This window comes from Neofelis nebulosa, chromosome 7, assembly GCF_028018385.1.
Source record: "Neofelis nebulosa isolate mNeoNeb1 chromosome 7, mNeoNeb1.pri, whole genome shotgun sequence".
Classification (NCBI taxonomy): Eukaryota; Metazoa; Chordata; class Mammalia; order Carnivora; family Felidae; genus Neofelis; species Neofelis nebulosa.
Genome location: NC_080788.1, coordinates 125,449,178 through 125,473,065, shown reverse-complemented (window position 1 = coordinate 125,473,065; position 23,888 = coordinate 125,449,178). Strand labels below are relative to the sequence as shown.

Sequence of the window (23,888 nt, the reverse complement as noted above, 5' to 3'; positions counted from 1 at the left end):
ACAAGACATGCTGACCTTGAGTTTGAAAGTCCAAGTTCAGAGATTTGCAAATTTCTTGGGATCCTGAGAATAGGTTTACAGGGTAGAGGGCATCACAAATTTCTCAATTTTAATAGTAGTAATAGTATGATTCTACCTCAGCTGGGCCACATTTAACCTGGAAATGGAATGAAATAGAAAGCCAGATTGTTTTATAATTGACAGCTTTGTCTCTCAGCAGATGGCTGTAATCTCCTGCATGTGCCAAACACAGACTCTAGGATTTTTGAGTTTGTAGTGAAAACAGAAAGGACAAATATTTATCGTAATTACAACATTTGTGCATTAGATATAGTTTCACAGCCTTTTAATCCTCCTTGATTAGAAAATACAGAGTGATTTTTTTTTTCCTTGCCAGTTCAAGAAGTTTGTTTACCATCACTTTGAGAAACATTTCAAGTTTTAATAAAGCTAGGTCATTCAGAAACAGAAAACAGCTCTTTTTTTAGTTTACTTCCTAGTGAATCTATATGTCACATTCAGGGAGTTTGAATTAGCAATTGTAGTCCCCAGTATGCAACTACAGCACTCAAATTCAAGAAGCATTGTAGTCAACTCTGGATTTGTCTGAGGAAATGATCCAGTTTTCAGTATTTTCTTTTTCCACTCATTACTGCTGGTTAGGTCTTGTCAAGAAGGTCAGTTGGGGATCTCTAAAGTGATTTACATAATTAGGTTTTCTGTGTAGTTTATGGAAATTACTTCTGGGGCAGCATGACCCATACCTGATTAATCCCATCAGATCATGCCCACCTCCATTGTTAATAAATCCTTAGTCAGCATCTACATTGTGGCCATCCTGGAAAGTACTGAGCTATTTCCAGAGAACTGCAAATTGTAATTCAAATGTAAAGTCCTTGGACTGAAATCAAGGTTTTCCTTCAGTTTTGGAGTAATGGGTGAAAATATAGGAAACTACATCAGCAAATGTAAGTTCAAGACATACCTCCTCCACTTTAAGCTTTGGTGCCTTGGGCAAGTCAATTAAGTTTTCTTAGACTATTTCCTGACTTGTCAAATGCTAAACCATTTAAGATTGTTACTTTGACAAAAACATCCAAAAGTATTATATATGTGGCCACCCAGATTCTTTCTTCTCTTTTTTTTTTTACTAATAAAAAATACTTTTTATTTTTAGCTGTGATGAAAACACATAAAATAAAATTCATCATCTTCACCACTTATAAGTGTGTAATTCAGTAATGTTAGTACATTCACATTGTTGTGAACTCAGAAAATTCATCCCTAAGATTCTGTTCTTCCAGAACCACTCCCAGTACCAAAATTTATACTAGTCAGGATACTCCAGAGAAACAGAATCAACAGAGAGAGAAAGAAAAGAGAGATAGAGAGAAAAGAGAGACAGAGAGAAGGGAGAGAGAAAGGAGGGAGGGGGTGAGAAAGGGAGGGAGAGAGATTTATTATAAAGTATTGGTTTACACTGATATGGAGGCTGACAAGTCAAAAATCTGCAGAGTGGGCTCATGGGCTAGAGACACAGAAGAGCCAATGTTCCAATTGAGTCTAAGACTACTCTGCTCTAGAACCAGGAAAAAGTGATGTTGCAGATAAAGTCTGAAGGCAGTTTGCTGAAGAAATCTCTCTTCCTCAGGGGACACCAGTCTTTTTATTCTACTTAGGTCTTCAACTGACCGGATGAAGCTCAGCCACATTAGGTACAGCAATCTGCTTTACTCAAAGTCTACCCATTTAAATGTTAATTTCATCCAAAACACCTTCACAGAAACACCCAGAACAATGTTTGACCAAATATATGGGCACGCTATGGCCCTGACACATAAAATTCACCACCACACTCAGTAAAAGTAGCCCCAAAATAGATTTTCCCTGCCTTTCACTTCAGCATTCATACTAACACCAGAGTAAACCTTAAGTGCAAATCAGATTACATCATATCCTGCTTAAAACTATTGAATTATTCTACATTTCCCAAAGGACAAAGGACAAACTCCTTAAAACCACCTGTAAGCCTCCTCCATTTCTCACCTGACTTCAATCTCTATTTTCAAGTGTACTTTCTACTCCTCAGAACTGATCCAATCTAACACATGAACTCCTTCTCTTCCAGCCTACAGAACCATTTACATTTCTTTTTTTTATTTTTATTTTTTTATTTTTTAAAATTTACATCCAAGTTAGCATATAGTACAACAATGATTTCAGGAGTAGATTCCTTAGTGCCCCTTACCCATTTAGCCTATCCTCCCTCCCACAACTCCTCCAGTAACCCTCAGTTTATTCTCCATATTTATGAGTCTCTTCTGTGTTGTCCCCCTCCCTCGTTTTATATTATTTTTGTTTCCCTTCCCTTATGTTCATCTGTTTTGTCTCTTAAAGTCCTCATATGAGTGAAGTCATATGATTTTTGTCTTTCTCTGACTAATTTCACTTAGCATAATACCCTCTAGTTCCATCCACGTAGTTGCAAATGGCAACATTTCATTCTTTTTGATTGCCAAGTAATACTCCATTGTGTGTGTGTGTATATATATATATATATATATATATATATATATATATACCACATTTTCTTTATCCATTCATACATCAATGGACATTTGGGCTCTTTCCATACTTTGGCTATTGTTGATAGTGCCGCTATAAACATGGGGGTGCATGTGTCCCTTCGAAACAGCACACCTGTATCCCTGGGATAAATGCCTAGTAGTGCAATTGCTGGGTCGTAGGGTAGTTCTATTTTTAGTTTTTTGAGAAACCTCCGTACTGTTTTCCAGAGTGGCTGCACCAGCTTGCATTCCCACCAACAATGCAAAAGAGATCCTCTTTCTCTGCATCCTCGCCAACATGTTGTTGCCTGAGTTGTTATTGTTAGCCATTCTGAAGGTGTAAGGTGGTATCTCATTGTGGTTTTGATTTGTATTTCCCTGATGATGAGTGATGTTGAGCATTTTCTCATGTGTCGGTTGGCCATCTAGATGTCTTCTTTGGAGAAGTGTCTGTTTATGTCTTCTGCCCATTTCTTCACTGGATTCTTTGTTTTTTGGGTGTTGAGTTTGATAAGTTCTTTGTAGATTTTGGATATGTCTGATATTATCTGATATGTCATTTGCAAATATCTTCTCCCATTCTGTCTGTTGCCTTTTAGTTTTGCTGATTGTTTCCTTCTCTGTGCAGAAGCTTTTTATTTTGATGAGGTCCCAGTAGTTCATTTTTGCTTTTGTTTCCCTTGCCTCTGAAGATGTGTTGAGTAAGAAATTGCTGTGGCCAAGATCAGAGAGGTTTTTGCCTGCTTTCTCCTTGAAGATTTTGATGGCTTCCTGTCTTACATTGAGGTCTTTCATCCATTTTGAGTTTATTTTTGTCTATGGTGTCAGAAAGGGTCCAGGTTCATTCCTCTGCATGTCGCTGTCCAGTTTTCCCAGCACCACTTGCTGAAGAGACTGTCTTTATTCCATTGAATACTCTTTCCTGCTTTGTCAAAGATTAGTTGGCCATACGTTTGTGGGTCCATTTCTGGGTTCTCTATTCTGTTTCATCGATCTGAGTGTCTGTTCTTGTGCCAATACCATACTATCTTGATGACCACAGCTTTGTAGTATAGCTTAAAGTCCGGGATTGTGATTCTTCCTGCTTTGGTTTTCTTTTTCAAGATTGCTTTGGCTCTTCGGGGTCTTTTCTTGTTCCATACAAAATTTAGGATTGTTTGTTCTAGCTCTGTGAAGAATGCTATGGATTGCATTGAATAGGTAGATTGCTTTGGGTAGTTATAGACATTTTAACAATATTTTCTCTTCTAATCCATGAGCATGGAATCTTTTTCCATTTCTTTGTGTCTTCTTCAATTTCTTTCATAAACTTTCTATAGTTTTCAGCATATAGATTTTTCATCCCTTCAGTTAGGTTTTTTTCCTAGTTATTTTACTGGTTTGGGTGCAATTATAAATGGGATGGATTCCTTGATTTCTCATTCTGATGCTTCATTATTGGTGTATAGGATTGAAACTGTTTTCTGTGTGTTGATTTTATATCCTGCTACTTTACTGAGTTCATGGATCAGTTCTAGCAGTTTTTTAGTGGAATCTTTTGGTTTTCCATATAGAGTATCATGTCATCTGCGAAGAGTGAAAGTTTGGCCTCCTTCTGGACAATTTGGATGCCTTTTATTTCTTTGTGTTGTCTGACTGCAGAGGCTAAGACTCCTGATACTATGTTGAATAACAGTGGCAAGAGTGGACATCCCTGTCTTGTTCCTGACTTTAGGGGGAAAGCTGCCAGTTTTTCCACATTGAGGATGATTTAGCATTGGGTCTTTCATATATGGCTTTTATGATCTTGAGGTATTGTCCTTCTATCCCTACTTTCTTGAGGTTTTTTTATCAAGAAAGGAGGCTGTATTTTGTCAAATGCTTTCTCTGCATCTATTGAAAGGATCATATGGTTTTTGTCCTTTCTTTTATTGATGTGATGAATCATGTTAATTGTTTTGCGGATATTGAACCAGCTCTGCAGCACAGGTATAAATCCCACTTGGTCGAGGTGAAAATTTTTTTTAATGTATTGTTGGAGCTGGTTGGCTAATATCTTGTTGAGGATTTTTGCATCCATGTTCATCAGGGAATTTGGTCTATAGTTCTCCTTTTTAGTGGGGTCTCTCTCTGGTTTTGGAATCAAGGTAATGCTGGCTTCATAGAAAGAGTTTGGAAGTTTTCCTTCTGTTTCTATTTTTTGGAACAGCTTCAAGAGAATAGGTGTTAACTCTTCCTTAAATGTTTGGTAGAATTCCCCTGGAAAGCCATCTGGCCCTGGACTCTTGTTTTTTGGCAGATTTTTGATTACTAATTCGATTTCCTTACTGGTTATGGGTCTGTTCAAATTTTCTGTTTCTTCCTGTTTCAGTTTTGGTAGTGTATATGTGTCTAGGAATTTGTCCATTTCTTCCAGATTGCCCATTTTATTGGCATATAATTGCTCATAATATTCTCTTATTATTGTTTTTATTTCTGTTGTGTTGGTTGTGATCTCTCCTCTTTCATTCTTGATATCACTTATTTGGGTCCTTTCCTTTTTCTTCTTGATCAAACTGGCTAGTGGTTTATCAATTTTGTTAATTCTTTCAAAGAACCAACTTGTGCTTTCATAGATCTGTTCTACTGTTTTTTTTGTTTTGTTTTGTTTTTTGGGGTTTTTTTTTTGGTTTCAATAGCATTAATTTCTGCTCTAATCTTTATTTCCTGTCTTCTGCTGGTTTGGGGTTGTATTTGCTGTACTTTTTCCAGCTCCTTAAGGCGTAAGGTTAGGTTGTGTATCTGAGACCTTTCTTCCTTCTCTAGGAAGGCCTGGATTGCTATATAGTTTCCTCTTAGGACCGCCTTTGCTGTGTCCCAGAGGTTTTGGGTTGTAGTGTTATCATTTTCATTGACTTCCATATACTTTTTAATTTCCTCTTTAACTTCTTGGTTAGCCCATTCATTTTTCAGTAGGATGTTCCTCAGTCTCCAAGTATTTGTTACCTTTCCAAATTTTTTCATGTGGTTGATTTCGAGTTTCATAGCATCGTGGTCTGAAAATATGCACGGTATGATCTCGATCTTTTGTATTTACTTAGGGCTGGTTTGTGTCCCAGTATATGGTCTGTTCTGGAGAACATTCCTTGTCCACTGGAGAAGAATGTATATTCTGCTGCTTTAGGATGAAATGTTCTGAATATATCTGTTAAGTCCATCTGGTACAGCGTGCCATTCAAAGCCATTGTTTCCTTGTTGATGTTTTGATTAGATGATCTGTCCGTTGCTTGAGTGGGGTGTTGAAGTCTCCTACAGTTATGGTATTACTATCGATGAGTTTCTTCATGTTTGTGATTAATTGATTTATATATTTGGGTTCTCACACATTTGGCACATAAATGTTTACAATTTTTAGGTCTTCTTGGTGGATAGACCCCTTCATTATGATATAATGCCCTTCTTCATCTCTTGATACAGTCTTTATTTTATTTTTTTATTTTTTTAATGATTATTTATTTATTTTTGAGAGAGAAAGAGACAGAGCACGAGCAGGGGAGGAGCAGAGAGAGAGGGAGACACAGAATCAGAAACAGGCTCCAGGCTCTGAGCTGTCAGCACAGAGCCTGACGCAGGGCTTAAACTCACAAACCATGAGATCATGACCTGAGCCGAACCCAGACGCTCAACTGACTGAGCCACCCAGGTGCCTCAATACAGTCTTTATTTTAATGTCTAGATTGTCTGATATAAGTATGGCTACTCCGGCTTTCTTTTGTTGACCATTAGCAAGACAGATGGTTCTCCATCCCCTTATTTTCAATATGAAGGTGTCTTTAGGTCTAAAGTGGGTCTTTTGTAAACAGCATATAGATGGATCTTTTTTCTTATCCATTCTGTTACCCTGTGTCTTTTGATTGGAGCATTGAGTACATTGACGTTTAGAGTGAGTACTGAAAGATATGAATTTATTGCCATTATGGTGTTTGTAGAGTGGGAGTTTCTGGTGGTGTTCTCTGGTCCTTTCTAATCTTTTGTTGCTTTTGGCATTTATATATATATATATATATATATATATATATATATATATATTTATGTATATATAAATATAAATATTTGTGTATATTTATATTTATATAAATATAAATATATTTATAATATGTATAAATATTGATATATATATTTATACACACATATATATACATATATGTATATATGTATATATTTATACGTATATGTATATATTTATACACATATGTGTATATATATATATTTTTTTCATCTTTTCTCTCCTCAGAGAGTCCCCCTTAAAATTTCTTGCAGAGCTGGTTTAGTGGTCACAGACTCCTTTAATTTTTGTTTGTCTGGGAAACTTTTTATCTCTCCTATTTTGAATGACAGCCTTGCTGGTTAAAGAATACTTGGATGCATATTTTTCTGATTCAGCACACTGAGTATATCCTGCCACTCCTTTCTGGCCTTGCCAAGTTTCTGTGGATAGGTCTGCTGCAATCCTGATCTGTCTTCCATTGTAGGTTAAGGACTTTTTTTTCCTTTGCTGCTCTCATGATTCTCTCCTTGCCTGAGTATTTTGTGAATTTGACTATGATATGCCTTGTTGTTGGTTGGTTTTTGTTGAATATAATGGGGGTCCTCTGTGCTTCCTGGATTTTGATGTCTGTGTCTTTCCCCAGGTTAGGAATGTTTTCCACTATGATTTGCTCACATAACCCCCTTTTCTCTCTCTTCCTCTTCTGGGACCCCTATGATTCTGATGTTCCTTTTTAATGAGTCACTGATTTCTCTAGTTCTTAAATCGTGCTCTTTTGCCTTAATCTCCCTCTTTTTTTTTTTTGCTTCATTAGTCTCTATAAATGTGTCCTCTATATTGCTGATTCTCTGTTCTGTCTCACCCTTCCTGGCTGTCGCTGCATCCATCTGTGATTACAGCTCATTTATAGAATTTTTAATTTCATTCTGGCTATTTTTTATTTCTTTTATCTCTGCAGAAAGGGATTCTAATCTATTTTTAACTCCAGCTATTATTCTTGTTATCGTGGTTCTAAATTCTGGTTCAGACATCTTTATTATACCTGTGTTGGTTAAATCCTGGCTGTCCTTTCTTCGTGCTCTGTCTTTTGGGATGAATTCCTTCGTTTTGTCATTTTGAAGGGAGAAAAGGAATTAATGAGGTAGAAAAATTGAAATTAAAAAAATAAATTGAAAAAAATATTAAACTTAAAAAATTAAACACACACACACACACACACACAAATTGAATATATGATGCTAGATCCTAGGTGTGTTATGGTCTGGGTATTGAAAATGGTTTGACAGATTAGAGAAAAAAATGGGAGGGAGAGAAAAAAAAGAAATCGTTTGAGATTTTGAATAATTGAATACACTGAAGCAGACCAGAATAAAATGATGGAAGTAAAATAGAATTTGAAAAAATTACACAAAAGTTAAAAACTTAGTAATAAAAATTAAAAATATTTTAAAAAAATGAAAATAGAAATGAATTTTTTCTCTTTCTGTATTCAAGAAAAGGAAAAGAATTCTAAACTTGAAAAAAAAGAAAAGAGAGAAAATTGAATAGATGGACCTGCTAACAGATTGAAGTAGGACTGAAATTACTTCCTTTTCCCCTAGAAGTCTGTCTATGTAGCTCTTTATAGTCCATAAACTAAGCACGCGGTAAGACTTGTGTTCTTGAAGAGCGAAGTCAGCCCAGTTTGGCAGGGCTCAGTGTAACAGCTCCGCTCTCCTCTAGATGGTGCTGCTAGCCTACTGGGGGGAAATGTCGCAAGGCTTGTAGGTGCGTATGCACATGCGCGGGAGCGGTGAAGATGGTGCCACTCAGTTACCCAGTCTGTTCTACAGGATCAACAATCACACACCAGTCCTCTGTCTACAGCTTTCATCCACTCCCCGCTTCTTCACTCTCCGTGACCAGGCCCCAGGCAGTAACTCTCTCCCGAGTTTTGTCTCAAATGTAGCTGTTTTCCCTGGCCCCTTCCTTCTGAAGGACTGCGGCTTTGACCCATTCCGACCCTCTGTGGGAGGGTCTCACTGAGCAATGGCCGAATATCGGCTGCACCCAGGAACATTTGCTGGACCCTGCTGCTGCTGGTCCCTGAGACTATGGCCAGTTGCCAGCCCGCCCTAGAAAAAGTTCATGAGATAGTGTAGCAGTGGTGTTTCAGGGATTATGGAAAATCACAACACACATCTGGCACCAGGCTTCACCCTTACGAACCTGTTTCAACACCAGCGAATGTGGCTGTTTTCCAGGGTCTGCTGGGACCAGGTGGCTTCAACAGTCTCTACCAAGTGTCCTTCCAGCAGTGGGACTGCTTTTCCCTGTGTGGCCCGAGAACCTCCCGGACCCCACTCTGTTCCTGGGGATTCACCCTTCCCACCAGAGCACCGCCAGGTATGGAGCTGCGGAGTTGCAGCCTTTGTGTTCCCCTTGTTTACAGTCTTAATGGAATTTAAACCCTCTCCTCTCTCCTTTCTCCCTTTTTAATTTAGTCCCTGCAGCTATTTCCAATTTTCCACTTTATCTTCAGCTGCTTTTGGGGAGGGGTGTTTTTCCGATATGCTCCCCCCTCCCCAGTCTCTGTCCTCTCTCCGCCCACAAAAGTGGCTCCCTACCCTCTGCGGCTTCCTGCTCCCCAAATTCACTTCTCTGTACTGCATACGTGCTGAATTCTGTGGTTCAGGTTGTGCAGATTGATGTGTTAATCCTCCAATCAGTTTTCTAGATGTGTAGGATGGTTTAGTGTTGGTCTGGTGTATTTCATGGACACGAAACACACAAAAAACATCCATGCTGTTCCACTATCTTGGCTCCTTCTCACCATTTACATTTCTTACAACACACCAATTTTCATGCCTCCATCTATCTTTATCTACTCTCTTCCCTCTTCCTTCACTCCTCCCTAGTTTGCCTATTTTCAACTATATTTGCCTAGAAAGCATATATTAAAAATCCAAGAACCACCTTAAGCATCTCCTCCTCAGAGATGCCTTTATTGACTTCCAATCAAAGTTATTTACTTCTTGATCTTACCACTGAATTATGCCACTGTAGCATCACTCTGAAATGCCCTCATTTTCTCTTTATGCCTGGCTATAAGCTATGTTAAATTCAGGAACTCTTTTCTTTGTTTCTTAAATGCCTGATTCCCATTAAGAACACAAAAATTGTAGAATGAATGAAAGGAGGGATTTGATGAATAAGTTGAGGCTTAATTTGGTAATCAGTGGAATAATCACTAAAGGTGTTTAATTAAAAATGTCTTCTTTGAAAGAAGAAAGAGTTGTGTTTTAAGAAGATCAGTCTGCCATTGATGGAAAGAAGGTATGAGGGCAAGATAGAGGAAAGAAAAGGGAGGCAGGGAGGCTATGTAGGTGATTCTAATAGTCCAAGGATAAAGTAAGAAGGAATTAAACCAGATAAATGGAATAGAAATAGGAGATACTCCTATTTATGAATATTTTCCCCTTCTTTAGAATATGTGGTAGAATTTCATTTTCTTTGACCTTTGTATCATGGCTACATGTTTTTCTTTGGTCACTGAGATGTTACTGGAAGTGATATGTGCCACATCTAAACAGAAGCTCAAAAAGCCAGTACATCATCTGCCACATTCTGATTTTAACATCTCAAGGATCATGACCACATGTCAAGCTGTAACCTATGTCAGTCTGGTTCTCTGAAAGACAATCTTGAGAAGAATTGTATTGGACATGTGTGATGAGTGAGTCACTTTTCTTGGGTTAAATAATGAGATTTTGGAACTGTTTGTTACTACAGCAAAACCTAGCTAATCCTGGTTTATCAGGATTTGGCAACCAATGGAAGAGGGCATGAGTAGCGTAAAATACTAACATTCAGCATGAGGGAATATAGAACTTTCATCTTGAATGACTGAGTCTGCCACATGTTGTTGCTCCTGGTGTGCACCTCACAACTGCAGGCCTCCTGTTCACATCATAATCTATCTGAATTGGGACTCTCAGAGTTATGTTATGCATAACCTGCACAGATATACACAACATCCCTGGGAATGATTCATTCAGAAAAAAATATATATATTATTTATTGTCCACTGACTCTTAAATGAAATTCTGAGTACTGCAAATACAAAGGCAAAATAGAGTTTTTCACTCTCTGTGATGTGGTCAGAGGCCAGCACAATGTGGCAGAGGCTCTGATAGATCAACTCTGCACAGATAGTGGAGGAGGCAACCAGCTCTGTGAGTTGTAGTGGAGCTGGAGTTTGAAGACTGATTTGGAATCATTCATACAGAGAAGGGAAGTGGGTCATTTAAGTGCAAGAAACAGGTAAAAGTCCATGAAATTTTAGAGAAACTGCAACAGACCCATGTAGCTATAGTTTAGGTATAAATTTTGGAGATGAGTAGAAATGTAGGGAAAAGATTGGAAAGTTAAGTTGAGGTCATTTTGAAAGATTTTGTATTCTGCCAGTGATTTAGGCTTTATTTCTGGAACAAGAGTCCTAGAATTTTTTAATCAGTTGAGTGTTGTATTTCAGTTTTATGTTTTAAAAACATATTAATAGGAGATTTCTATCATAATATTGATTGAAATAAGGATATTAGATCTAAAAGGGGAAGCTGATATATTCTGCTTAGGATCTTTAGATTAGCTTTCTGATTTGAAAAAAAAAATAAATTTGAGAGTTAAATTTTATTAATACTGATTCACATGGATGGATCCAACTCCATCACTGGTACTACTTTGAAATTTTATTGACTTGAATGTAGCTTGGAATACATGGGCCGTCATGTAGAACCTGGAAATCTTTGTGTCATGCAAAGATTGCCTCTCTTCTACTGATATGTAATCATGTAGGGCAATAAACAATACCACCCAGAGCGAGAGGACTTTTTGAGAACTTATAAAGAGCAGAGGTCACCCAATTATAATCTGAATTTACAAGTCCTCTAGGGAGCAAAGTCCAATTGGATGAGCTTTGTGTCTGATCTTTTTTGTTTTTTGGCTTTTAAAGTCTTCCCCAGACTGACATTTACCATGATAGATTGCCACCTGTATCATGGGCAATGATCTCTGGTTAATGTTTGTCAGTTCAGGCATTACTATAAAATGCTAGCATCTAGATCTGCTGCATCATCAGAATTTGAAATAAGCCCTTTAGGCATTCTTCCTGCCATGAAATTACTGCTTTCAGCCTAGTGTAGCCCCTTAGTTACCCTATTTATAAGTCTTTCAGATGTGTCATTTAGTGTTAACTGTCCTCTGCTTTTTCATTGAATAAATAAAAATTGGGCAATAAGGACTATCCTAGTGATGTCGCAAATGACCCAACATGATAACACAGCTGATCCCTAAAAATCTGCCTCTGACTGTGAAAATGCACTGAACTTTAAGGCCTTTGTACATTGGTGAGGAATTCATTAAAAAGCAGCCTTCAGAATGAAGACAAAATCAGAGAGTTATAAATGGCCTGGTGAGACATAGATGTCAAAGTAGATGCCAGATGTTGGCATATCTAAAGTCAAAGGAGAACTTAATTTGAATTTTGATTCACTTGAGGAGAAGGCACAATAATTATTCCCTACCCAAGGATTGTTGTCCCAGAGACCTACAGAATGTTCCCCTAAATTGAGAAATATTTGTGCTAGGGAATCTAGTGCCTGGCACAGAGTAATCACTCCATTAATGCTGGCTATTAATATTACTGTCCCACTGAACTGAGAAATAAATTAAAAATTTCAAGTTGAACTTAAATCAAGTACTCCTTTGGCTTTTATACTAATTAACACATAGCCTATGATTCAAACTATATACATCTTTAATCCTTCTGCCAAATTCGTAATGTGATGAGATGGCTCCCCTGCCCCTTGATAATGCTGCAGATGGCAAAACAGGGCTGGTGGTGTCTGATAATATGTGCTCCCTACCATGTTCAATAGAGATATTTTGAAAAATGAGATTTAACTAAAGGAATCTGTGAAACTGAAATAAGAAACCTTCTCATAATGAGATTGGCCATTTTGCAGCCTTTAAGAATAACTATAGTTACAGTTTTAGGAAAATGCACATCTTACTAGGTTTCATATTTACAACCATTATCTCATTCGATTTTCTCAGCAGTCGTATGAGGTAGATATTCTTACTTCTTTTCGCATATGAGGAAACTGAGATTCAGGAACTGGCTCTCATCACACAGCCAGTATTTGGTGTGCTGTGATTTGCATCCAGACTGGCTGAATCCAAAGTCTGTGTTTTTAATCACTACAATTCATGGCTTTCCCACTAGTGCAAGTTCAGGGTAAGTTTTATTCCTCTCTTTGCATTATTTTATGCATCAAGAGGCTTCACAAATGTGATTCCTTAGACTGTCTGAATGATTGAGTGAACCTCAATGCAAGGATTGTTAGGTTTCTCTGAAACACCCTTTCTTTGATAAATCTCTCAAAGGGAATAGTCCAGGGATAATAAATCGAGGCATCTCGGGGACTCATGGGAATTTACCTCTGTGATTGATGGAATGAGCAGGCTGTCACCTGCATACATAGTAAATAAAGCCATGGAAATGCATGAGATTGCCACCTGAAAATTGACATTGGTTTGTTCATTTTCTTACGGGAAGAATACAATTGAAATGAAGGGAGCTGAGGGGAACCATAAGAGTGATTGATAGAAAGATACAGAGTTTAGATTAGGAAACTAGAAAAGAAAATAGAAGGTTTTATTATTATTATATTACTATGTCTTCAAAGTGTGCCAGCACCCTTTCCTCAGCGCAATCACAAAGTATACAACACCCTACTAGGCACGATAGAAGACAGAAAGACTGAGAGAGAAGGGAGGATAGAGATGTGCTCTCTGTTCTTAAGGAGCCAGTGATTTAATTAACATATTAAAAGTGAATTTGTACTGGGTTGAAGGGCATGCACATGAATGATATGAGCACATGTTCATCACCCAAGGCCACCTTTACTGATATCATTTCATATAATTTGTCTCTAAGCAAATGGACCTCCTAAAAAAGAAAACCCAAGCTCTCTTGACCAGCAAAGGCTAAGCAGGATATGAAATGCAATGTGCCAAAGGCATGCAGGCAAAGCATTCTTTAAATAGACACAGGAAAGAAAACCAAGGCAAAAGACTGTCTTTTATGATATGGTAAAGGAAGGCAGATACTTAATGATCCAAGTGCCAGAGAACCTTGCTACCTTCATTTACATCAAATTTTAGTAAGGGAATAATTTAAAGAATTGATTATAAAAGAGTTCCACACAGGGTTATTTAAATAGGATTTTTCAGCCTTTTTTATAGCAAAAATGCACTTATTTTTAATTTGTATGCGATATAAAATGCAGATATCTTAGTGGATCTGAGATAATCATCAAGGTACCTTCCAAGGATATTTGGCCAACTTTTAGAAATCCTTAGTTATCAACTTCCGAACCACAGTTACATGGAAATGATAATGGAATAGGGTAAGCATTACACTGTAAGGAAATAACAGGAGGCGAAAGATTCAAAAAGAGAAAGAAAAATATTCTCCTTTAAATTCAAGGAAATAGGGGGATACCAGCTTCTAACAGACCATGAATTTGAGCTTCCATGGAAAATTGTGAACATTTCCCTTTAAGACATTTCAAACTGGGGTGAATCATGTTTCTAGCAAAGTCTTTTCTAAGTAAGTCTTCTGTATCTGTCTATAGGATGTAGGATTAGCTGTCTCTGACTCCCATGCCTTTTCCAGCATTTAATTCCAGTTGGAAAACTTTAATGTGAAACCATACTTCTATCCTTTAAGGTCATAGCTGTTAAGAACTTGCTCATGAGTGTGGCTTATTGTTTGCTCTGAAGAACAGTTCCCAGAGAGTGATGCGGCTCAGGGACAACACTGCACATGGTAGGCATTAAACAAATTCTTGTTGAGTGTTTTTTAATTGACAGACCACAATTGGGGAATATCTCTCTTATGTGGACCCTCCATAGTATAAAATCTATCTCCATATCATTGTCCTCATGACAAGGGATAGGTTGAGTATCAGGTTTAGAATTCTGTCAGTTGTCATGCCCTTTGCCATTTAGACAGTCCCCACTCATCTGCTCATTTGGGTTTTAGAGGCAAATAATGAATGCCACTCAGGTTTAATGATAGTTTCACTTTGAAGTATTCAGAAGAAAAAGTCACCTCAGCACAAAATAATGTTCTCCCTAGATTACTGTGATCATCTGATACCAGAAGATGAAAAGGAACACTCTTTGGTAGTATAAGGTATTTAGTACCCATTAATACACAACTCATCCTTTCTGAACAAAGGCTATCACAGAAATCTGGCCAAATTAGAAGGTGAGGAGGCTCCTCTTGTGGGCAACCAGAGGTGATATTTTACTGCATATACCTCTGTTCAGAGGAAGCTTCAAAGATTCCACATACCCTGGGCCAGATGAAGACTTTAAATCTCACCAAAGAGCATTGCACATCTGGACTGTGTCTTCTAGACTAAGTATGAATCCTGGAAGACTGAATATGCATATTGGTTTTCCAGAGCTGAGATTTTAAAAACCCCATAGTGTCTCTCTATTTTTCTGGCTATTGTCAGTTTAAATGTCTTGGTTTAGGGGCGCCTGGGTAGCTCAGTCGGTTGGGCGTCTGACTTCGGCTCAGGTTATGATCTCGCGGTCCGTGAGTTCGAGCCCTGCGTCGGGCTCTGTGCTGACAGTTCAGAGCCTGCAGCCTGTTTCAGATTCTGTGTCTCCCTCTCTCTATGACCTTCCCCCATTCATGCTCTGTCTCTCTCTGTCTCAAAAATGAATAAACGTTAAAAAAAAATTTTAAATGTCTTGGTTTAAAGCGTAAGTGAAAAAGCTAACGGAACTTCATTTGAAAAGAAAGGGTGCCAAGAGACATGATAACTTAAAATCAACTTTGGTTAATACTTCGGTTTTCCAATTAATACTTGTTTTCTTCTATAAGAGAATGATTTAAACTGAAATGATAAAAACTCTTGATTAACCAGAGATTCAGTCATAACTTCATGGTAGCTTAAAATTAGGACAAAAATAATATTTTTAGGCAGTTTAGAATTTAAATACATATATAAAAACATATAAAATGAATTCCTTGGTTACTTAAACACGTCAGCTTATCAGTAAGAATGACTGATTTATTAAACTTCAAGGGAAATTAATCAGAAGTTCAAATTCACCTGATCAACATGGGTGTTGGTCATTTTTACAACAGTTTAGACACCTGAAGGGGGGTGGGGTGGGGAAAGAATCTTTAAAGTCTGGTTATCTGTTTTGTTTGCTTGTTTTGTTTTTTGCTTTTTGTTTTTCTTTCATTTGTTTTTTGCTTCATGGTTCCCTCAAACCAAACATTTTTTTAAATCTTTTATGACGTTGAGATTAAAAAAAAATCCAATGATTTAAGCAATAATACTACATCTCTCAAGTGGCAGAGACTGCGTTCAAGTCTCTGTGACACCAATAATTTTACTATATCCACTATGCTTTGGTGACTATGACTTACTCATTTGTAAAACAAGGGGTTATATCTATTTCACAAAGTTTAAGAAGACAACATATTGAACGTGGAGAGCAATGTCTGACATCTGGTAGGTATCCACAAAACAGAATGCAGTGACAGTAGTACTAATGGTGATTATGGCTATTATAAGAAAAAATGCCGGAAAGACCTGCCCCCTGAATGCTTTGAGAATAATGTCCTAAGTTCATTAAAAGAAAAAGAATTGTGACTGTGGAGCACAAACTAATCTCCCAAATCCGCATGCCCTTATTTCTTGCAAGAATAGATAGTTTCACCAATAGAGTTGGTCACACACCATAGTTCACAGTTAAGTGTTGACTGAGTGGAGGATATTTTGCAGTAGTCCAAAAAGAGGGAAAAAAATAGGGCCACTTCAAAATTCTATTGCCATGACTAGAAAGTACTATATTAACTGCCTAAGAAATCCATCTGGAAAATTATTTTCATGGGCTAGAATATGAAGCTTAACCCAGAATCAGAGAAACCTATTTTAAACCAAAACAAACACAAGGACACGTTTCATATAAGCACACTTATATTTTAGCTCATAATGAATGAAGATGTTCTAGCTATGTCTATGTTCTGAGTTCTCTTACATACATAGTTCTGTCATGATTGGACACTGCCAAAAAGGAAGCCTGCTTGAGATAAGAAGCTACACTAAAGGAGTAGAAAACATCCAGCAAGTGTAACATCCGGTATGGGTGAGTTCTGTCCTACTCTCTCAGCTCCATGATTATCTGAAGGAAAAATCCTGAAAGGAACTGGAGAGAAAGTTATCAATAACCTCAGGGTAAAAAGCTTTTCCTATTTGTATGCACTTTCTCTCAAAGGATATACTTCTCTGGTCTTTGTTTCATTTTGTAAACATACACATGTATATATACATGCACACCAAGAATCATAAAGTAGCTGTAGCAGCAAACATGTCTGGTTTTCTTTTTTTTTTTTAATTTTTTTTTTCAACGTTTTTTATTTATTTTGGGGACAGAGAGAGACAGAGCATGAACGGGGGAGGGGCAGAGAGAGAGAGGGAGACACAGAATCGGAAACAGGCTCCAGGCTCCGAGCCATCAGCCCAGAGCCTGACGCGGGGCTCGAACTCACGGACCGCGAGATCGTGACCTGGCTGAAGTAGGACGCTTAACCGACTGCGCCACCCAGGCGCCCCCATGTCTGGTTTTCAAGACACAAGGAATAGAGTATTAATGCTACATGTTCTCATTTTATTTAGAGTTTATTTATTTACTTTCAGAGAGAGAGAGGGAGAGAATCCTAAGCAGGCTCTGTGCAGTCAGCATGGAGCCTGACATGGGGCTTCATCTCACAAACTGTGAGATCATGACCTGAGCTGAAATCAAGGGTCTGACACTTAACCGACTGAGCCACCTAGATGCCCCTACATATTTCCAATTTTAGATCACGTTTGGCAACTCTAATTTATGAGGTAGTGATTTAAAAGTAACACTAGACTATTTAATACCACAAATTACAAATTATTATTTAATCCTAACACCTCTCTAACATATTCATCTTCAAATCAGCAACAGTATCCCATTCATTATCTATACCTCACCTAGGAAGATAAAGGACCAACATGAGTAGAAAATTTTCCATCTGAGGAACCTGAAAAAAGAATGTCTCTTAGTTGCTTTAGATCAAACCGCAGCAATGGAATAGAATCTAGTTTCCCATGTCTTTCCCCTCCCTTATTCACACAGCCATATTTGGTAAGTAAAGAAAAAAAACAGATATGGAAAATTCCCCTGAGAACATTAAATTAATTCTCTGTGAAATTTCATTATTTTATCCATAAATGGTATGGTGTAGGTTATAAATGTAGTCAGATAGCAATTGTGTTAGAACAAGCTGCAGAGTAAATTTTTTTAAAACACTGAATTTCATTACCAAAACAGAACCCGAGACACCATAAATGAACGTAGGCTTTAATCTTTGATTGAATATAAGACTCACACTCAACTGTGTGACTATTTGCACATCATCAGAAAGAGATAAAATTTCCCATTAACTGTTGCATCAAGCTTTGAGTCCAAGCAAAGAGTCTTGCTCACTAAAACTAAAAACAAAACAAGGTCTTACCCAATTTGATTTCTTTTTGCAGGGCTGACCTAATAGGTGTCTTGGGTAAAACCTTACTGCTTTTTTTTTACGATCTAAAGGAGTAGGAATCCTTAATAGATAAGCCTAAGGCATTCTGAAATATACTTGCTAAATAATAAACTTATCAATTCCTTCCAAATGAATAAATTATTAATTCTCATTCAACTCTACCAACCTAACAGAGAATGCAGGTGCCAAGAAAGAGAAATGAATCTCAGTAGAGTATACAGCATGCAATAGGAGGGTCAAGACTGACATTAGATAGAAACCTTAGAGACAATGCCTTAAAACATAGGAAGGGAAATTTTCAATTAAACATTAGGAGAATCTATTGCAATTTTAAACATTTTCAGCTACACAGGAGAGAAAATACCAAAGGACAGGAAGAAGTGCCCACCTGAAACATCTGAGATCCATTGATATTGATTCATATCTCTAGTAAAATAATTAATTCTACACTAGAACCAGCATTGGTGATGGAAGGGTGTGAATGTGTCCAGCCTTGTTCAAACCTGATGTTTTAAACATATATGCTTCAATAATTATTAATTTCAATAACTCAACGTGAGTATTCCATTTTTATAAGGGTGAAAGTTGTTTTCCATGATTTCCCCAAATAAGGCAAAAACATCCATTTGTTACAGATTCTCTATGTGTCAGGAACTTGAATAGGGCACAGGAGAGATAGCTTGTCTCTGATCCATATTGATGAAGCCTCATCTGGAAGATACTACCAAGGAAGACTAGGGACTGGAATCATCTGGAGGCTATTCACTTGCATGCCTGGCAATTGATAATAGCTTTCATCTGGGACTTGATTTAGGCCTGTCAACCAGATCACCTACAGGTGGCTTCTTCATGGAGCCTTGGATTCCTCAAAATTTGGTGGCTGAGGTCCAAAAGGGAGGGTCCCAGAGAAAGACCCAGATGGAAGCTGTATCACCTTTTGTGTCCTAGCCTCAAAAGTCACACAGTATCTCTTCCTTTGCATTCTGTTTATTGGGCAGTCACAAATGTTGACCTACATTCAAGGAGTGAACATTAGACTCTACCTTCTGATGGGAGAAATGGTAAGGTTCTGCAATTGTAGAACTGGAAACATGGCTTTTGAAACACCATCTGCCAAAGCAATTGTTTCTTTTTCTTTTTCCTTCTCTTCTTTCCTGTGTGTATGTGTGTGTGTTTGTATGTCCTGCCTGTGCTTTCTCATAGTTTCTAGAAAAAAATAACAAGTCACACACAGCACATTTCTAGCAAATTCTAGTGATATTTTGGTCATCTGTTATGAATTAGCTCATCTCAGATTAATAACTTTTGTACCCAGGGTTATTCTGGTAGGTTTATCAGATGCTTGTTCTGACACAGACATTTTGGAGCTTATACATGAGGATAAGAGAAAGGAACAGAACTTGAAAGTGTTAATTGTTGGAAAGAAGTCCAGAATGGGTAAGAAGATGTTTAAAAGAGGAATGAAAACAGATGTTGGGATTTGAGTCTATTGAGAAAAAGGATTTAGGATGTGAAGAAAAGATCTCTTTGCTGAAAAGGATTAAATGTTTCTTGGTGTGTGTAAAGCTTCTGATAATTTTTAGAAATTAGTTGTTTGACTTCAGGACATGTTATTTTTCTGCATATTTCTAAGTAAACATTTTAATGAAAAACACTGTCATTTATTTATCAACAGATATTGTAGCCCCATTTTAATGTTCTGGGAATCCATGGGTGATGCTTCTTTTTTGCATGATGCTTCTCTGTGTGTTTGAATACCCAACTCTGTCCTGGTTCTACTACTCTGATTAAATGAGGATACTTAGAGATGACGGGCCGTCACTCAACTCCCTGGACTGAAATAGCCAGAACAATAAGCACCTCGATCTAATGCAAATGGGGTTAACAAAAACATGGAGAAAAAAGAATGATCTCTTTCTCCGAAAACCACATCGCATGAATATATCTTTTTGACTTTATAAATCTGCACTGAAAAATCAATCCTATAGAGACAATTTCAAAAGTGTGTGATGCACTATTTCAGTATTGTTTATAACAGTAAAAATTGGAAAGAAATGAAAATGGTCATCAATGGGAATGTCTATGTGGTATATTCATATCTACAACACTATTGCAACCTTAAAATAACATGTACCTCCTTTCATGGAAGTGTGTTTAATTGATTCATTAAAAATGTTCCAAAATATTATGAAGAGTAAAAAACCCATTAAAAAAAAAGATGTAAAATTTCATTCTGGATGGCAGACTTAGCACAACTTTAGCCACTCCATGTCATAAAATATCTCTACAAATGATTATGTATTGTCTTTTTAAAATTCACATCTGGTATGTCGATCAAGAATGAAAACTCTTAATGGACCATAACACATGAAAAATTCTTGAAAAATGGGAAATGAGAAGAATGAAGTGAGAAAAAATTTAAGTTCCCAAGACATAGAACATATTTTGCTTCTAGAAAAGTTGGGAAAGGTCCCAAGGGAGCTTCATAACCAAGTGTAGTGGACTCTGAGTTCAAGAGAGGTACTAAGAGTAACCAAACGGTTATCGGAAGAGGGAACCAAGCAGGACAGATTCTGCATAACCTACCTTCTTAGTCCAGAGAACAGCCACAGAGATTTCAGACTCAGGTGAGATGGAGGTAGGAGGGTATTAGGCTGTGAGAATTTGGGGTCAAGGAAATGGGATAATGCTGAAGGCTGCCATATTGCACCCAAGCCTCTCTACTCTGAAAGAAACCTGCTAAATCCAGGCCACAGCAATTCATCTCACCTCTCCCCATAAGTGGACAGTCAATCCAGCAAGGTATTTCGGCTATAGACATTAAAGCACACCAATAGTTACCAATTACATCATGCTTTTTCTGGAACTGGTCATTTTACAACTGTCCCCTTCCTGTGGTGGCTGGTGTGGAGTCCGCTCATACATCTCTGAGATCCCAAAATTGAGAGCTTCTTTGCACCTGGCAGAGACACCTGATCACTTGGCAGTTATCACCATGCCACAAAAGGAACATATTGAATTTGGATTAGCATGAGAAAAGGAGAAAGAAGGAAGGTCAAGAGGCTCATAAATGTTGAAAGGCAAAAATGATGATTGGTTTGAATGCTAAGCTCTACCATAAACAGAGCCATGCTGAGAAAATACAAATGAAAACTACCAAGATGCAAGAAAAGAGAAGCACCAAACAAACTAATGATTAAAAAAAAGACTCCACAAGGAGCAGTACCTACAAATCCACTGGACAGAAGGGAACAGTCCTGAGCTAAAATACTTTCTAATATGATTAAACAAAAACAAAAAAGGAGAGCAGGAAAGTTCTGCCCAAATTCCTGTCCGGAAAGAAACAGAAGTATTAAGTTATTTGAACAGAAAGGAGAAAGGAGAAGATGTGGAAGAGGATATTTACTAAAGTCTGCTTTGTTGGAAATAGCTGTACTCAAAAACCACCTAAATATGAAAGACTCATTAAGCCAATGGATTTATGTTTCAAAAGTGCACGTAAACTCATCCTGAACTGAAAAGCACCTTTTGCCTATCAATACTTGGTATAAATAAGAATGTCCTATCCCCACTATATGCAACTTTGGGTATCATTACCAAAGGAGTGTCACTGAGGTGAACATGAGCAGGTTGGACCTTGGGACACAAGAAGGCAAAGTATTGGGGGAAATTATACCCACAGGTAACCAGCAATCTTGAAAATAATGGATGCATAAATGTGGCCCTATATTTTGACATCAATTTCATATAAGTAACTCCTGACAATTATTGAAGACTACACGCCAATCAGGAAAACCAGCATTACTGAGATGTTTCTTAATACTACCCAAGAGCCTCATATGTCTGCAATTACCAAGAGAACTATTTATTCTACTGTAGAAAAAAACCACACACAAAAAAACCAAAAAACATTAAAGTGACTTACTTAAAAAAAGTCATCGACTACTTGAGGAAAGCTACTAGTTTGTTGTTCCTCAATAAAAGAGTAACTTAATCATGAGGACAGAGACTTAGAATAATCATAACAAGAAGTTTAGGGTAAGTATTATTTATATCCTCAGAAATGTAAGAAGATATTTGACCCATAATAAAATTAACCTAATATATAAAGAAAAGCTGTCATCATTATTGGCGAGAATATGGAGAAAAAATGGAACCTCTGAATACTGTTGATAAGAATATAAGAGTGTAGCTGTTATGAAAAATATTATGGAAGTTCTCACAAAAAACAATGAAATCTTGGCCTTTTCAACAGTGTGGATGGAACTGGAGGCTATTATGCTAAGCGAAATAAGTCAGAGAAAGACAGATATCATCTGATTTCATTCATATGTGGAGAAACTTAATAGATGAACATAGGGGAAGGGAAGGAAAAAATAAGATGAAGACAGAGAGAAAGGCAAACCATAAAACCTGAGGGTTGATGGGGATGGGTTAAATGGGTGACGGGCATTAAGGAAGGTACTCTTCAGGAAGAGCATGGGGTGTCATACGTAAGAGATGAATCACTGGGTTCTATTCCTGAAGCCAAGACTACACTATATGTTAGCTAGCTTGAGGATAAGTAACTAAACAAACAAATAATTAATTAATTAAATAAAATTAGCATATGATCCAGCAATCCCATTTCTGTGTATTTATCCAAAAAGAATCGAGAGATATTAGTACTTCCATATTTACTGCAGCACTATTCACACATAGCCCAGATGTGGAAACAACTTAAATGCCCATTGATGGATGAATGGGGAAAGAAAGGGTGTTATACAGAAAAAAATGAAATATTATTTAGCCTTAAAAAAGAATATGTGACTACATGGATGAACCTTGAGGACATTATACTTAGTAGAATAATCCAGCCACAGAAGGACAAACACTTCATGATTCCACTTATATAAGCTACCTAGAATAGTTTAAGTCAGAGAAGAAGAGAGTAGAATGGTGGTTGCCAGGGCCTGGTGGGGGGAATGAGGAGTTGCTATTACGTGAGTATAAAGTTTCAATAATATAAAATGAACAACTTCTAGAGATCTGTACAACATTATGCCTATAGTTAACAACACTGTATTGTACACTTCAAAATTTAAGAGCATAAACATCATGTTAAGTGTTCTTACCATAATAAAATTTCAAAAATTTAAAAATAAACAAAACTCTCATCATTGAAATAATACTCAGTAGTTGGGCAGAACAGAAGAAAGACCATAGTTCGAGAGAAACTAGTGAGATAGAATTAAGTAGTTTTCTGGAATTTAAACAGTTGGAGAGGTAATATTGTGTGGTGGTTAAGAGCACAGATGCTGGAAACAGACTGCCTAGGTTTGAATACTAGGTCTATACTTAATGGCTGTGTGACATTAGAAAAATTATTTAAATTTTTGGTGTTCATTATTATGCTTTTTTCTTTAAACTCTAAGTATATCCTACAATACTTTTCTCTATGAAGCTGGAGCTATGAATTTGTAAACTTATTTCTCTTTGTCATTTTATGAACTATAAAGTTATGCCCACAGAAAGCACAAAAAGCACAACTAAGAGGCAGGGGTAGGAATTTCCTGGTTTGTTTGTAGTTAATGTTACCAGGGTCCTAACAATAGGAGGTAATCCTGGAAATAGCAGTTGGTTCTAGTCTTCTACCTTCTTTTGGCATCCCAGAACAAGCTTCTTCACTCTC

General features: G+C 37.3%; 1 pseudogene; it reads left to right on the top strand.

Annotated features, from left to right (window-relative positions):
- Positions 1-12,704: 12,704 nt before the first annotated feature.
- Positions 12,705-22,097, top strand: LOC131517989 (ribosome biogenesis protein NSA2 homolog; annotated as a pseudogene).
- Positions 22,098-23,888: the final 1,791 nt, after the last annotated feature.